Source organism: Argiope bruennichi, chromosome 7, assembly GCF_947563725.1.
Source record: "Argiope bruennichi chromosome 7, qqArgBrue1.1, whole genome shotgun sequence".
In the NCBI taxonomy this organism is placed as follows: Eukaryota; Metazoa; Arthropoda; class Arachnida; order Araneae; family Araneidae; genus Argiope; species Argiope bruennichi.
In genome coordinates this window covers 86586673-86603809 of record NC_079157.1, presented here as the reverse complement: position 1 = coordinate 86603809, position 17137 = coordinate 86586673, and positions in this window count along the sequence as shown.

Genomic DNA, 17137 nt, shown 5'->3' with positions numbered 1-17137 from the left:
TGAGATTCACATTCTGCGCGCAGGTGTCCCGCCCACTACTCTCTAGACGAACGACTAGCATTGGTCAAGGTCCGGATGATGAGGCGGAGTCTGCAACGCCACGTGCTACAGCTCTTTTGTTGGATCTCGCTTTTGTGGTTGGCTGTCCAATTACTGCGAAAGGTTGGTGCTAGGAAAGTTAATAGCGTAACTTGAAGACTGAAAGCTGAAATATATCCTTAGCGATTGATTTATGTTATAGGTTGGGAAGACGTAGTTGTAATTCTCATTCCTATGTTGTTTAGGAATCGAAATAGTTATTTTATATCTAGGAATTAGTTATTTCGTTAACAGAAGATTAAATTCTAGTTAAAAATTCCTTGATTAGCTAACTGAGAGTAAATTTAATTTTATAATTCATAAAGTATGAGAAATAAGAATTAAATTAATCCTAACTTATTCGCTTATAAAATTTCGAATATTTTGCTAAAAATGGAAATAATCTTTTGATATAAAACTTTTTCATAGAGTCAATGTTAAATTATAGTTTTTAAAAATGTATTCCAGTCAGTAATTTCAAGAATTTTAGACGAAAATCTCCCATATAAAGTTTAATTCGGCAACTATTCAGACAGAATTGTAGACAGTATTGATTTCCAGGAGTTTTAAATGAAAATCTCCCATATAAAGTTTTATACGGCATCTGTTCAGATAGAATTGTAGACAGTATTGATTCAAAAGAAATGTAGACAGTATCGATGCTCATAAAATTGTAAATAGTATTTCATTTCCATGTATAAACAAATAAAAGTTTAAACAGGAATTCGAAAAGACGGATGCAGTCGGATTACCCACATACAACGCAATAACCCCTGCTCCGACATTTCCAGTTATTTTTTACTAAACTGAATGTATATTTCGCTCTTTTTTTCCAGTCATGCATGGAAAACGGAGTTTGAATAAAATTTCAATGCAATTCTGCGGTAAAAGGAAAGAGTCCGTTCCCATACAAATTCCTAATGAATTCTTCACAAATAAAGTTTTATATCAAAATTTCTCTTGTGAAAAAACAAAATCATTTAAAGATTCCAAAATGTGAAAAATCTCGCTTTAAATTTTAATCTAAATAAAAATAAAGACAGTAACTGTCTAGATGTAACTTTAAGCAATAGCTATCCAAATGATATGTTAGGAAAATCTAAAAACTCTCGAAGAATAAGTACTGAAAATGCAATTACTGTTCCATTCTTTGCATTTTTACTCACTTATATAGAATTCAATAAGCGAACTCTATCGGTAAGTGAAAATGTTTAAAAGTTTCATATATTTGACTGAAAATTCAAATTGAAATAATCACTGCAATTTGGACTATCCATGAAATAAACGTAATGACTATCCAAGAGAAATAGATATTTCTTAAAGAAATGAAGATATCTTCCGCTAGAGTATCTGGTTGTGTTGAGCGTTTAAGGGCATTGGATACAGTGTGCTTCTAAACATGGTAGTTTTACGATAAAATTTATATAACGGATGATCAAAAAATCAACTTTAAGAGTTGGCTAGATTTACAGAGACAAGTTCATTTTTGAAGCCAGCGGGAGTGATCTCCCTCAAACTTTCTCTCAAACTCTCTAATAAAAGTAGGCCGCGGTGGCCTGTTGGTAAGGTCTCGGCTTGTGAGCCGTAGGGATTCACGTTCGAGACCCGATTCCACCGAATAACCGTCGTGTACGAGGATCTGTTGCACGTTAAATCCGTCATGCCAAACGTCCTTCCGCTGGTGTGGTGTGGCGTGGAGAGGGGGGGGTGCCAGCTCAGGTGTCGTCCTCGTCATCCGACCGCGGTTCAAAATGACGAGGTCCGTCCCAAAATAGCCCTAGTGTTGCTTTACAACGGGACGTTAATATAACTAAACTAAACTAAACTAAACTCTAATAAATGTATTATCTTATTCACCTCTCATAAAATTGTGGATATTGGGTAAGGAGGCCAAGAATGCCTTGCATGACAATGGTGAATAATAATTAAGAAGTATTTAATATTTTGTATGAATTTAGCATTTTTTCTGATCTATTGTGTGATTCTTGTCGAATTTTCTGGCTATTAATCCCTGATATTTAGCAACTGGTACCCGAATATCAAATTTATGTTTTAGAGATGCTTTTGCTAACTGATTGGAATCAAAATTTAACACAGAACTACGATTGTAAACACAAAATCACATACCAATGTTCATATTTTTATTTAAATCATTGTGTTTTTGAGTTATTTGCATGCTTGTGAAAGTACAAATTGACAGTAAGTCAACCCCCTTGGCTGATATGATTCGAACAGCCGGGCAGACAGATTTAATCTGAACGGCTATCGCCCAAAATTTGATAGAAATCTACAAATTTGGTATAAATACCATAATATCAAATTTAATCAGTCAAGCACGAAGCATCTTTATCACAGACCGATAGACATGATTCCAAAAATGTGTTTTTCGGGAGGTCTGAAAATGGAGATTCGTGAATATCTTGAGTATATATATATATATATATATATATATAAATATAATATAATATTATGAAATTTTAAAATTGAATTTAATCCTAATTAATTTCCTATTTTTTTTAGCGTAATTCAGCCCATGTCAAAGTCATTCTAAAATATTCTCTTATTTTTTTTTTCTAATTAATTCAACTGAAGCTTTGTAAAAATGACTGCGTCATCGGTTCACGTGCCGAGTGAAGAGATCCCTCTGTTTCTCTTGTCAAGGTCGCCACGTGTGCGAAATTCCAATCATAATCGACACATGTCAGAAATCTCATGTTATATAAGAACCAGGTATAAAATGTTCAGTTGGCCTTCATTTTTCTCTTTTCGCTCTGTGTCGTTCTATGTTGTGTGTGTATATTCGCCGCTCCTGCTTGTTCCTAATATGTGCCTCTCCTGGATAAAATAAAACGACGTCGAAAAATCGAATATATATATATATATAATTTAAGCATTATTTTACATGATGCAGAATGCATGTGTGACAAGAAATGAAGAGACTTTCGATTTTTCTGACGTCGTTTTATTTCATCCGAGGAAGGCACGCATTATGTACAAGCAGGCGCGACGAGCACACACACAACACAGAGAGGAATGAGGAAAAGCTGATGAGCATTTTATCCCTGGCCTTATATAATATGAGATATTGATAGGGAAAATATTTTTCCACAGTGCTTATATACAAGGAGGTTTCTATAGGAATTTTCGCTACACACGCCGACCAGAAAAGAGAAGCATAGGGATCTTTTAAAGAAGAATTCGTTAAGTCAGCGGTATTTTGTCCTTTCACTCGGAGTGTGGAGACGTGAGGCTTTTAGATGATTCAGAAATTTTATCAAACTTCTGTTGAATTAATTGGATAGAAAAAGTGGAATGGGATCAGGAAATACGAGAATACTAGAATGAAGTTAATATGAGCTAAATTGAGCTAAAAATTAGGAAATTAATTACGCTTAAATAAATTTTTTTTAAATATCAATATATATATTATATATATATATAAAAGTATTAGAATCAAGTTAATAGGAAAAACAAAAAATCAAATAAAAATTAAACCAAAAAAATTATAAAAAATATAAAAAAAGAATCCGGCCTGAAGACTTTTTCAAGGGTCACCCTCAGGCAGGGATTCAAAGAAAGGGATTTTTTCTGTGAAGAAATACAGACATTGTCTAATAATTATTCCTCGTGAACCGAAAATCCCCTGAAATTATGCTCAAGAGATATACCATTTTAACAGAAAGGAAATACAAAACAACAAATTAGAAGAAAATAATCACAACAAAGTAAAAATACAATAACAAAAATAACAATAAAAACAAAAAATAGCACTAAAATTAAAAATTAAAAACGAAAAGGCCAGAACATACCATCAAGAGTCAAGGAAACTTTAAACTATCGATTGTGATTTCCTGTTTTTAAAAAACTAACGGTAAATTATGTAAACAGATGTAGGCTCCCAGCGCCATCTATTGAGTGATCCAATATGCAAGGAAAGTTCTATTTTTATTTAAGCCAAAGGATTAATCCCAAACCATACTTTGTTTAATTAAAAAATTGACATTGCAGTAATTTCTAGGAAATTCATTTTTAATTAAATTTTTAAGGAGGTTGTTTGATGCTTCAATATAAGAATTTTTATTATTGCAAACCCTTTTGATCCTGTTAACTTGTGAGAAAATTAGATTTTTGAAAATTTTAAAGTTTAGATTGGAATGATAGTTACATAGTTTTGTTATTTTAAAGTTGAAATCATCCCTTTTATCGTATATACCAACTATTGTTTTATCATTAGCAATTTCGATTTTTAAATCCAGAAAGGTAGCCTCAAGTTGATTTTTATTTGTATCTTTTAGAATTAAATCTTTTGGATAGCAATTAGTAATAATATTAGTATTGTCGAAGTTAATCAAAAGTAGGTCATCAATATATCTCCACCCGTTTATTAAATTATATTTAATTATTTTTTTCTCATAGTAATGCAGGAAAATATTAGCTAAAGCACTTGAGAAAGCTGTTCCCATTGGAATGCCCTTGACTTGTTTATAAAAATTAATACCATTAAACACGTAATTTTCAGTAATATTAAAATTACATAACTCAAGCCAGTTATTTTTAGGGATGCTATTTTCATTTAAATATTCGTCATATATAAAGGTGCAGACCTTTATTAATTTTTCATGAGGTAGATTAGTGTATAAATTTTCGAAATCAAAAGTATTAAGTTTATTAATGTTGTTATCTTTAAGAAAATCCAATACTTCTTTGTTACTAGAAATAATAAAGTTGTCTTCATTTTTTATTTTGTCCAGGATAATTTTTAAGTATTTAAAGAAATGTTTACCCGTATAGAAATTATAACTGCCAGTGTTACAGGTTACGAATCTGAATTTTAATGGTTTTTTATGAAATTTAACTGTTGGGGATAAATAAGGATAGTTAAGAGAGCAAGTCTTAGTTTTGGTTTTTTTTGCAAAAGCTAGCATTCTTTTATCTAATTCCTTTTTCCCGGTGTTCTTTAGCATATAAGTTGCATTAGAGTTATATTCATTAATTAAAAGTTCTTTATAATAATATTTACAAATTAAACAGAAACTATTTGCTGATTTATCTATTACTGTAATAACAAATTTTTCTTTTAAATTTATTATTTCGTTTTTTAATGTTTTACTAAAATAAATCCCACGTTCTTTAGATCTGTCAAAATCAGTATTCATTTTTATTTTAATTTCCTTTAAAATTCTCATTTTCCATTCCCCGAAACCTTCCGCAGGCCAATGGTATTTTCTAAATAATTTGGCAATAAAAACATCCAAATCATTACCAATAGAAATCAAAATTATGCTATGGTTTATTTTTTCTCTAAATCTAAATTTTGTTCCTCTTCCCATCAAATCTCTTAAAGAGTTGGATTCAATAATTTTTAAATTACCTGTAATAATATGACCTTTATCAATATCTACAAAATCTTTATATTTTTCTTTGTTACAGTAACAATCTGTTTTATTTATTTTATCTAAATTTTTGCTATAGTAATTATAATTACAAATTTTTTTCTTTAAAGTTGAAGTGTAACTAAACGCTATTGATACAGTTGTTTTATCTGCAAGAGGAAAAAATATATTATTACTAGCCGCCTTTGGCGACCAGCCGGTTCGCCAATCTTAATGTTCGTTAAAATTTTAATAATTAAATATTTTATGCAATTCCAACTTTAATAGATTCTTCAGCAAAATATTTTAAAACTTCAAATTTTGATAGTCACATAATTCACTCATAATATTATAAAGGCCTTCAGTCATAACGTGATATGTATCTCTCACATTTTCTGTTACCCCTCGTAGAATTTATGCTTTAAATTAAAGTGTAAAGGATTAATCTGCAATTAATATAATAATATTTTTTTACTGAAACAAAGCATTTTTTAATAATATGATTACTGATAATAGAGTCACTGAGCGTTTAAACTTTATTGGCACTAAAGAATATCTTTCTTAATTTATGTAATATCTCAAGAATTTGTCAACAAAATTTTCTCAGATTCATCATGAATGGATCGATTCATTAATAATGTTTCATTTTAAATGCATCAAACACTAAGAAAATAAAATGAATCGTTTAAAATAATCGGTCGAAAACAGGTTTAAAAAAACTACTTAAAAAACGATGTACTTAAAACTATAAGCATATATAAAAAATATATATAACTAACATAAATACAATTTAATTACAAAAGCATGCAACTAACCTAAAAATAATTTAAATCATTGTAAACAGGTTAAAAAAAACTACTTAAAAAACGATGTACTTAAAACTATAAGCATATATAAAAAATATATATAACTAACATAAATACAATTTAATTACAAAAGCATGCAACTAACCTAAAAATAATTTAAATCATTGTAAACAGGTTAAAAAAAAACTACTTAAAAAACGATGTACTTAAAACTATAAGCATATACAAAAAATATATAACTAACATGAATACAATTTACTTACAAAAGCATACAACTAACCTAAAAGTAATTTAAATCGTCCGTTGATAATGGTTGCCATGCCAACAATCCGAACACAGTGCGCATGCGTGAATTTTCTTCGCCTTTTACAGTAACGCAAATGCGTAAATTTTTCTACGCCAGTTGGGGTAACGCTATGCAGATTATACATTTTTAATTTCCTTTATTCTGTGTTATTTTAATTCAAAAGTACTTCAGAATGAATCTGAAACATGGATTAATTAACAATGTTTAATTTTAAATGCATAAAACATTAAGAAAATAAACAGAATCGTTTGAAATAATCCGCCGAAAAATCTTAACCCTAGCCTCATTACTGTTGGGAGAAAAAAAGAACTAAAGCCTAAATCATTTGGCGTTGGAGAAAATGGAAGATTATTATGGCGGAAAAGTTGGCGGTGGGGAAAATGGAAGATTTTTTTGGCGGGAAAGTTAGTTTTTAATTAATAATTAAAATTCTAATTAAAATTTCAAAAAAAGGGACCCCAGGTGCACATTCCCGACCTCTAAGGTATACATGTACCAAATTTGGTAGCTTTATGTCAAATGACCTGGCCTGTAGAGCGCCAACACACACACACACACACACACACACACACACACATTGAGCTTTATTATAAGTATAGATTATGTATAATTTTGGGTAATTTTAGATATTTGAAGTAAATATCCAAGAATTTAATCACACAGTATTCTTTGTAAACATTATTTTTATTATTAAAAAGTAAATCGTTTTTTCCAATGTTAAGTTTACATTTAATAAAATCTAGAATAATACATTTAGTGTACGAATTTTTAAACTCTAATTCCCCGAATTTATTATTTAAAAACCATTTCATTTTATTATTTCTAAGACCAAAAATGTATTTCCTAATTTTGTGAATGTTTTCACTATTGTGTTCCAGATTGCAGTAATTTTGAAATTCCTCAAATATAATTTGAAAATTGCCTCCTTTCCCTTTACCTCTTTTAAATCTTTTAGAAAGGTTATCTTTATTTAGAAAATTTTTAAATATGTTAAATTTGTTATAAATGCAATTATTGTTTAAATCTGCATACCTTCCCCATTTAATTTACTATTGAGACCATAAGGAAATAAAGTTTTCAGGTTGCAAATATAAATGTTTTCCAGATCTAATCTTTTGTTTAATTCGTTAATATTGTCTTCTAGAATGTAGATATTAATATTGTTAAAGTTATGGTTTTGAAAATGCTCCAGTTCGTTCCATATATATATATATATATATATATATATATATATATATATAATATTATGCCGGCGTCCTGGCATAGGGGTAGCGCGTCTTCCCCGTGATCTGGGCGTCCCGGGTTCGAGTTCCGGTTTGGGCATGGTTGTTCTTCTGTTGTTCTATCTGTGAGATGTGTGAATGTGCCCTCCTGTAAAAAGGGGTTGTGCAAGCGAATGAATGATGCGTGAGTGGCAAAGTCGTACTCTTGGCCCTAGTTGGCGCTGCTATAAAAAATAAGAGACGTCCCACTCAGGCTTAAATCGCTGTCTTCGTAACAGCGGGCTTGTCAGTGGCAAGTGCCATAAGAAACAAACAAACAAACAATAATATATTATATATATATAATATCTGAGCCCTTAAAGTAGATGTTCAAAGGTCTTGCCAGCAGAAACAATACATGCTTTGTATGTTTTTATTCGGGAAGTTGTTTTGGTGACCTGTTAGAAACTTATTTTTAAACCTGTGTTATACATTTTATATGACCTTTCTTTCTCTTTTATTTAATTCATTGACAAAAATCATCCTTTGCATTTGTGATTCTAAATGTTATTATAAAAACTAGACAAATGGTTTCGCTGGAAATACGCTGAATTGTGTTTACTTTCAATTATTTTATAATTAAGAGTTTGTTGCTATTGGCGATAGGCGAGGATCGAACTCGCAACCTTTGGGTTCGTAGCCGAGTAACAAGACCACTAGACAAAAGAAATTTCTCATGTCTCGTAGCTGTTATCTGGCTTATAAAGCGTCACCACAAGTTAATTAAATGCCTCTACATGTTCATAACTCATCCAAGAAAAATATTGTAAGCATTTAATTCCGGCACACATTAAAGCTTTGTTATATATTAGTCTTACATATATTCTATTCGTTGTTTATATAAACTATCCTGATGGAATTATAATACCATTAAAAATGTAACTGTCCAGTTGATATATCTGTTAATTTTCGCTATGTGCTATGACCTCACTTTCTTATTCTTCACGTAAATAAACTACATAAATATTAAATAAAATATTTTTTTTCTTAGTTTTTAATCATGGTAGAAAATGGCGCGATGAAATATTTGATGGAAGGTGGAAAACGGTTAAAATTTCAACTCAACAATGAAATCTATTGTTGAAAATTACGCAAAAAAAAGCCTTTTAAAAAAACTGACAACATTCAAGCATAATTTGCACGGCTATTAAATTGGTATCATTAGAAAAATGATTTTTCTAAAAAAAAAAAAAAAACTGGTGTAAATATTAGTTGTGTTCAATTATGTTTTAGGAAGTTATCGTTGGAAAACTACCAAAACCGAGGTAAATTTTCTGTATATCTGTGCCAATCTTGTTAGCTCTAGACGGAATGGTATGTTCTGTTCTACACAGTATACACACACGCATTTATTATTAGTAAACATAGAAATGATTTGTTGTTATTAAATTAAAAAAGCTATTAATGTACATATTCAGATTATTAATGTAATTTTCAGATTACTAGAAGTTTCCATTAAAGCTCAGAATCACCTAGAAAATGGTTTCCCTGGATAACATTATTTAAATAAGGCAAACATTAACCTACTCCGAGTTCAAAAATGTAAAATTCGTTTTCGTAAATAAGTAAGTTATTGAATAAATAAATAAATAACTTTATGATTCAACAATTGTTAGGACTTTAATTACCATCTTCTAAAATTACCATCTACTAAATAACTCTATGATTGAACAATTGTTAGGACATTTAATTACCATCTGCTAAAATTATAAGAATATTATTTAAGGCTTTATGGAATAAAAGTACTTGTGCTAATTATTAATACCCACTATTAATGAGTTTTATTAAATTGAATATTAATATAAACGCATAAGAGCGATTTAAGAAAGATGTTATCTTTATTTATACGAACGAATAGTATGTAATATGCAGATTATACAAATAAACTGCGAATTAAGTAGGTAATATGGAGAATGGAACAAAGGAAATAGTTGGTCGGTAAGCGGAGCTAATCAGCCTAGATAGAGTATAGAGATTGGATTAGTCAGCGTAGATTGCGTAGACCGAATGTAGAGACTCGGGCAGTCAGCATCGATAGCATTAGATAGACTGCACCTCACTTGACTTTACCATTATTTTAGTATTTATTTAAAATTTTACCAAAAAATGTTTTCATAAATCTGAAGTATTTATAAAGTTGATCTTCGCTTTATAGATCTGTTGTATTATTATTATAAAAGAATTTAATTAAACATAAATATACCATTTTTATCTTTGAAATTTCATTCAAATATAAATATAATAAACAAAAAGAATGTAATTTTTTCGAAATATATCAGGATATTTCAAAGGACTGAACTTAGAACTTTAATCATTTTCCTGAATTGTATATTTTTTAAATGTTTTTAAAATTTCTTTTACAACTTTTAATTATAATTTTTATTAGTATAGACTTCATAAAAAGCCTAAGAAAAACTCCTCTTTTTCTCTCTCTCTCTCTCTCTCTTTTGTGTTTGGCGTTTGAGACGTATATAATTTTATTCATAAAAAGAATGAAGAAAAAAGAATGAATATATTAAAATGAAATCCTGATTTTTCCGGATTTGCTGCATTTGTCCTAAAGTTACTTTAAAGCATATCATTTATTACGACACATATTCAAAGCATTTTATGAATTTCTAATTATTATTTTTTATTAGGGAAGCTGCTTATTGAAATAGATATTATAAAAACTTTAATGATCTAAAATCAAAAATATTAACGATATTACTTTTTACTTAATGCCATCGAATCTTTTTTTCTGGTATCCCAAAGCAAAATATATTGATTTGTTTGATAAAGCAAACTGATTAAATATGCTATAATATACCTTCATAATTTGAATCCAAGCAAACTGAAACGAAACGACATTACAATTTTTAGCGATGCATCAAATTTTCCCGAAGTTGAAGACCTGACAAAGTATTTCTTTCACATACCATTTCAAATGTTATTTTTTTTTTAAAAAAAAAGCTCATTATATAAAAAGAAATAAATCAATAAAGATCACATCTCTGACGTTCAGATACAAAAGCAATTACACTTAATAATAAAAGAAACGACAACCTACATCCTATTCTCTTCACGCATGCGTGAACAGGGCTCAATTTAATAATGTCACGCATTAGAAAAGAAAAGGATGAAAAATCCCAACCGCCTAGACATCAAAAATTAATTTCACGGTGTCTCTTTCAGGAACAGTAAATTCCACTTCATTTTTACTCCCTCGTCGTGTCACGGGAGAATTACATTTTAAACAAAAGTAAGATACAAAACGGTTTCGCGCCTTTTTTTTGTTCCATATTTGTTCTATTTTTCCCCCCGTTCTTTTCCCTTCTCCGTGTTTATTTTTGTGAGGATGATTTGCAAATTGTGTCGGGGTGTGGGATTATGAAGAAACGCCGGGAAGGATTGTGTCAGAATGGATAAAGACTCGCAGATCGCTTTTATTTTGTCATTTGAATAATGTGAAAAAATCACCACAAATAATAATGATGAAATATATTTTTTTGCTGGAAATGCTGAAAATAATTTCGCTTGAAGAAATGAAGAGCGTCTTAAGGGGAAGATCATGAGCCCAGGTAGATTTATTATCTACTTTTTTTTTTTTTTTCGTTTGTAATTTTCTGCTTTTGAAGACATTTTTCAGTTTTTCGTTTTACACTCCAGTTTTACTCAAAAAGGTTTCTATTTTATTCACAGATTAACCACTTACGTCGACCAGCTTTTCTGCCACAATATTAACAATATTAAATTAATTACGTCATCGCATTTTGATGAAATTTATGCTATCATAGAAAGATAACATTATGTTTTAAATTGTACCTGTAGAAACCAGTGTAGGTTTTCTCCCCAAAACTTTCTCGCATAATGTCATATAATCCATGAAAAGGCTTTACATGGCATTGCGTACAATAGTTGAGAAATATTAACTTTCGGGGTGAATTTAGCATTTTGACTGAACATTTCGCGTTTTCCTTGGCGATTTTTTTTGGCGATTACTCTCTGATATGAGGTTAATCTAATTCGTTTTTTATTCACTTTTCTCTCATTCGATTGAAACCAAAATTTGACATAAAACTGTACTTGTAGTCAGAAAATCTCTAACAGAATTTTATGTTTGAATGATGCGCGTGTTTGAATGATCGCGTTTACATGTTTCTGAAATTACAGACCGACAGATGGTCAATTCCTTGTTGGAATTTGCTCAAAATTTGATAGGTGTCTATTCTATAGATCATAAATCTGTGTACCAAATTTTATCCATCTAGCTCACTTCCTTTTGCAATTATTGTGTTAATTTATATTCAAACAGTCGGGCAGATGGATTTCCTACGATCATGCATGTATCTTACTCAAAATTTGGTAGAAATATGCAAATTTGGTGACCGTATACTGAATTTCAACCATGTAGTTTGAAGCAATTTTGAGTTATCTTTGTCACAGACAGACAAACGGACATTTTCTAAAAATGTATTCCTTGAATTCAGAATGTGTCTCAAATGTGGGGATGCGTCAAAATCTCGAGACGATGAATTTTTTCTAACGATTAGTATACTTCTCTAAACTACCTACGTACGCGAGAAAATAAAAAGCTAGAGCTTTCTGACAGATTAATCATACTTTCAGTGTGATGAAATTGCTTGATTATTAAAGTTAAGAGATTTGACAAAGTAATATTTTACACTGTTTCTTGAAACTGAAGAAAGCTCGCTGAAAAAAGAGGGTCAGGTGATTATTAATGGCATATCTAGGGAGCATGAGTTAGGGATGGGATAGAAATCATGATTATTGATTGGTGAAATCGATCTAGAATTTGGCACATTGTTTTTTTGTTCTTCCTAATTATCTCTACTAATGTCTATTTCTACTAATAATAAAATAAAATAACGAGTGTGTGCGTTGGTGCTCTACAAGCCATTTTGTTTGACTTAAAGCTACCAAAATTGGTATAAAATAGCTTTGATGAGTAGAAATGCTGATGGGTAGAAATGTAGCAATTGTTTTAAAATTTTAATTAATTAAAAACTAAGCGAAATTTTAGTACCTTTTTGCAATGGCACCTTTAAAAATTCCGAAAATATAGCTGCAGAAAAATTATTTTTACAGCATCTTAAAATTTAAAAAAAAAAAAAAAATCTTTGCAATAATACCAAATTTTTTGCCACATAATTTTTAAAAACTATTTTAGATAGTTTCTTTAAAAATATTTTAAGTGAATTTTACAACAATATATTAGGGTGCCCATAAGTTTTTTTTCTATTTCTAATATGAAATGAATACACAATATTTACTGTTTAAGATAATATTTATTTTGTTATATAAGAACCCCTTTGCTCTATTACCTTCTTCCATCTCCCAGGAAACCTCATTATGCCTTCTTTCCAAAATTGTTGTGGTTTGGACAAGAAATAATCCTCCAGGTGCGCTTTTATTTCGCTGATGGATTTAAAGCGCTTATATCGAAGAGAATTTTTTAATGACAGAAAGAAGTAATAATCAGATGGAGCGAGATCTGGAGAGTGTGCAGGATGCGGTAAAGCATCCCAATCAAACTGTAAGAGCTTTTCTTTTACGAATAATGCAATATGTAGTCTCGCGTTGTCATGTCATGATGAAAAACAACGTCTCATCGGTTTATTAATTCTGGCCGTTTATTTATTTATAATTTTTATTTATTTTTGTTGTGGCAGCTTTCAGTTGATGACAGCATGTCGTAGAATTTATTGTTTCACCTTGAGGAAGGAGCTCGCCTTTTTAATCCCATCAAATAGACAAAAGAACTTTTTTGGGGTGTAGTCTCGGCTTTGCGACAGTTGAAGGCCTATTGTCCTTACACCAAGTGCGTTTCCTATGCACATTTTCATATAAAATCCAAGTTTCATCTCCAGTGACAAGATTCTTTAATGCCGTAAATGTCGCCTTTAGTTACTCATGTTTAACGTTACGAATGAAAGTCTTAAAAGTGACTGTGGCACAAACGAAACGTACTGTAAAAGAGCCCTGGTACGACTGAAACTGATGACGTTAGATAGACGGCTAATAAATAAGCCTGCATGTTTGTACAAGAAGAGTCTAATAAGGCCATTCATAACGCGATGAGAAAGAAACTATTTGAAACACCCTAATATTTCATTACTGAAGTGAAACTCATATCTTTCGCATTGCTGCTTCTAATATTTCATTATAGATTTTTTTTTTTTCAATTGTTGGAATCAAAATATGAAGCAATAAATTTTTGATACTTTGTTATGATTTAAATTATAGTTTAAGTTCATAAACAAGTAAAGGAGGAATTACAGTTTTTCCTCTAGGCGGCATTTGATTGACCAGTGAGAATGAAATTCGAAGTTTCATTAATTTATAATTTTTGATAGCAGAAGAATAAAGCATGTTTTTGTTTAAAATATTAGTATTTTAAGGATATTTTGTTACGACTAATACGATCTGATAATTGCATAAGAGCTCAGTTATTATAATTTTTCAACAGTACATTTATTGACTCAAACATAAGAGCTTAGTTATTAAAATTTTTCAACAGTACATTTATTGACTCAAACATAAGAGCTTAGTTATTATAATTTTTCAACAGTACATTTATTGACTCAAACATAAGAGCTTAGTTATTATAATTTTTCAACAGTACATTTATTGACTCAAACATAAGAGCTTAGTTATTATAATTTTTCAACAGTACATTTATTGACTCAAACATAAGAGCTTAGTTATTATAATTTTTCAACAGTACATTTATTGACTCAAACATAAGAGCTTAGTTATTATAATTTTTCAACAGTACATTTATTGACTCAAACATAAGAGCTTAGTTATTATAATTTTTCAACAGTACATTTATTGACTCAAACATAAGAGCTTAGTTATTATAATTTTTCAACAGTACATTTATTGACTCAAACATAAGAGCTTAGTTATTATAATTTTTCAACAGTACATTTATTGACTCAAACATAAGAGCTTAGTTATTATAATTTTTCAACAGTACATTTATTGACTCAAACAATATAAAATATAATTTTGTATATAATTCGAATTTTTTTCAATTGGAAGTATTTGCTTACGTCTAATGGTTTAAAAAGTAAGTTTATGTCAGCTATTGGCCATGAATACAGTTTGCTTGGTTTTACTTTTTTATATACATAGTATAGAAAATATATAGTAATCGTTCAAAATAAATAAATAAACAAACTCGAACTCAACATTTTGACGAATCTTCGAGTTTCAGATCTTTCTGAGTTAGTTCCTGAGTAAATATCCGTCTGTAACAAAGATAACTGAAAAATGCTTTGATCTAAATGGATGAAATTTGGTATACAGGCTTTATACAAAATATGTTCAGAAGAAATCTGTCCGTACGATTGTTAGATTATAAGTTAACAAGTTAAAACGATAATTACAAAAACAAGAGAGCTAGAATGAAAAAATTCGGTGCACGGATTTACCAACTATAGTATTGATATCTGTCAAATTGTGAGCCAAATCCAATTACGGATTGGCAGCGGATACTGTTTGTATTTTCAGAAAAGTGTAAACGTAATAATTAAAAAAAGGCAAAGTTTTAAATATTTTAATTAAATTAAATAAAATTCGGATAAACGAACAAAATAAAGAGAGTAGATAAATAAAATTCGGTACACAGATTTGACATCTATAATGTATACATCTGTCAAAATTTGAGCCAAATCCGATATGTGGTTGACCATCTGTTTGTTTATACTGTTATGAATCTGTAATGCTGCTTCCCAGCATAGTTGGTTCCCCCATCGGAAAGAATGTTTTACAGTCATCTGTATTGGACGGAGTCCGTGTGTCGCGTCGGAGGTAACGGAGCTTGGCGACAAACTTGGCGACCATTTGGCGACGAATTTGGCGAATTTGGCGCCAAAATAGATTATACCCGAAACATCGAGAATTTTCCCGATCCATCCAGTATGAACCGAGATACGCCTCGAACGTTCCTGATTGGTTGAGAGACTTCTAGTCCCGCCTCCTGAGACCTATAAAAGGAGGCAGCCGCAGCTGCTAGGGTAGAGTAGTCGGAATCGACGGTGAAGAACTGGTCTTCCAGGTATTAGCGGAGCAGCGACGGAGTCAAGCTAGTGCTGAACTAAGCTGTGCGCTACTATCTGCAGTAGTCTTGTTGTATGCTGCACGTCTCGGCTGAAGATAATCGTCTTCTGTGCTGTATATAGTTGTCGTCTTTGTGCTGTCCCGTGTGTCTTCTTGTAAATAAACGTCGTTGTTTTTTTTTCTACTGCTGATTGAGCGTTCTCCACATCATATAACTCCCACTATCCAAACGAACCCCGGGAAATTTTCATAACAATACTTTCAGAAACATGCGATTATTCAAAAACGCAGTGACTTAAATATATCAAATTTGGTATGGGATTTTGTGACTACAAGCGCAGTTGGTGTCAAATGTTTGTTTCAATCGGTCGAGGTAAACGTGTCCAAAACACAAGTTCGATTTTTGGACACTATTAACGTATGGCTGGGATTAATCTCGAAGGTTCACATGCTAGGTTCAATGAAAATGCTAATTTTTCGCTAAAAATATTTCGTAACTATTGTATTTTCCCCATGTAAGCCGTGCAAGCCCCATGTAAGCCGTTCTCTGCCATTACAAGCTTATTAGAGAGAGTGCGAGAAAGTTTTGGGGAGACCATTCCCGCTGGTTTCATTTAACTTACAGATTCTTACTATTATTTGTAAGACATTTCCTGAGATATAAACTTTCTTCTTTCAAATAACTAAATTAAAAAGTAAACTTTAAAATTACTCTTATTTGACAAACGCAGCCATCCTTTTTCATTTTCGAAATATTTTTAAACAAAGGAAAGAAATAATTACGAACCAAAATCTTTTGTTTTTGATTGCTGAACTTCAACATTTTAGCTATTTTATAATTACATCATAAATACTTTTTTTTTTTTGTCGTCTTTGCTTCTTACGCTAAAGACAGTCTAGCAAACACAGACAACTCCAGAAGCTTCAAAGCTGTGCGAAGAGAAGTGCTCGAAGGCCGCCGCGAAGAATAATTAGCACCCATTATTGCTGGCTTTCTTTAGAGCCCCTGGCTGTCGATAGCAGCACGTTTCTGATTTTAGACGAAATTAATTTTGGGAGGTTCGTCTTTTCCATTAAGAAATTATCCTCCCTAATAACACTGTAAACATCCGAGCCTGCAACATTGTGTCTTTTCTTCGGAGTTTTTGGCATAAATTTCAGACGTCTGGACTTGAAGAGGAGGGAGTTTTAATTTGAGGGAAATGTCAGGAAAATGTCTCAAGAAGATTGGGGAATATTTTGCTT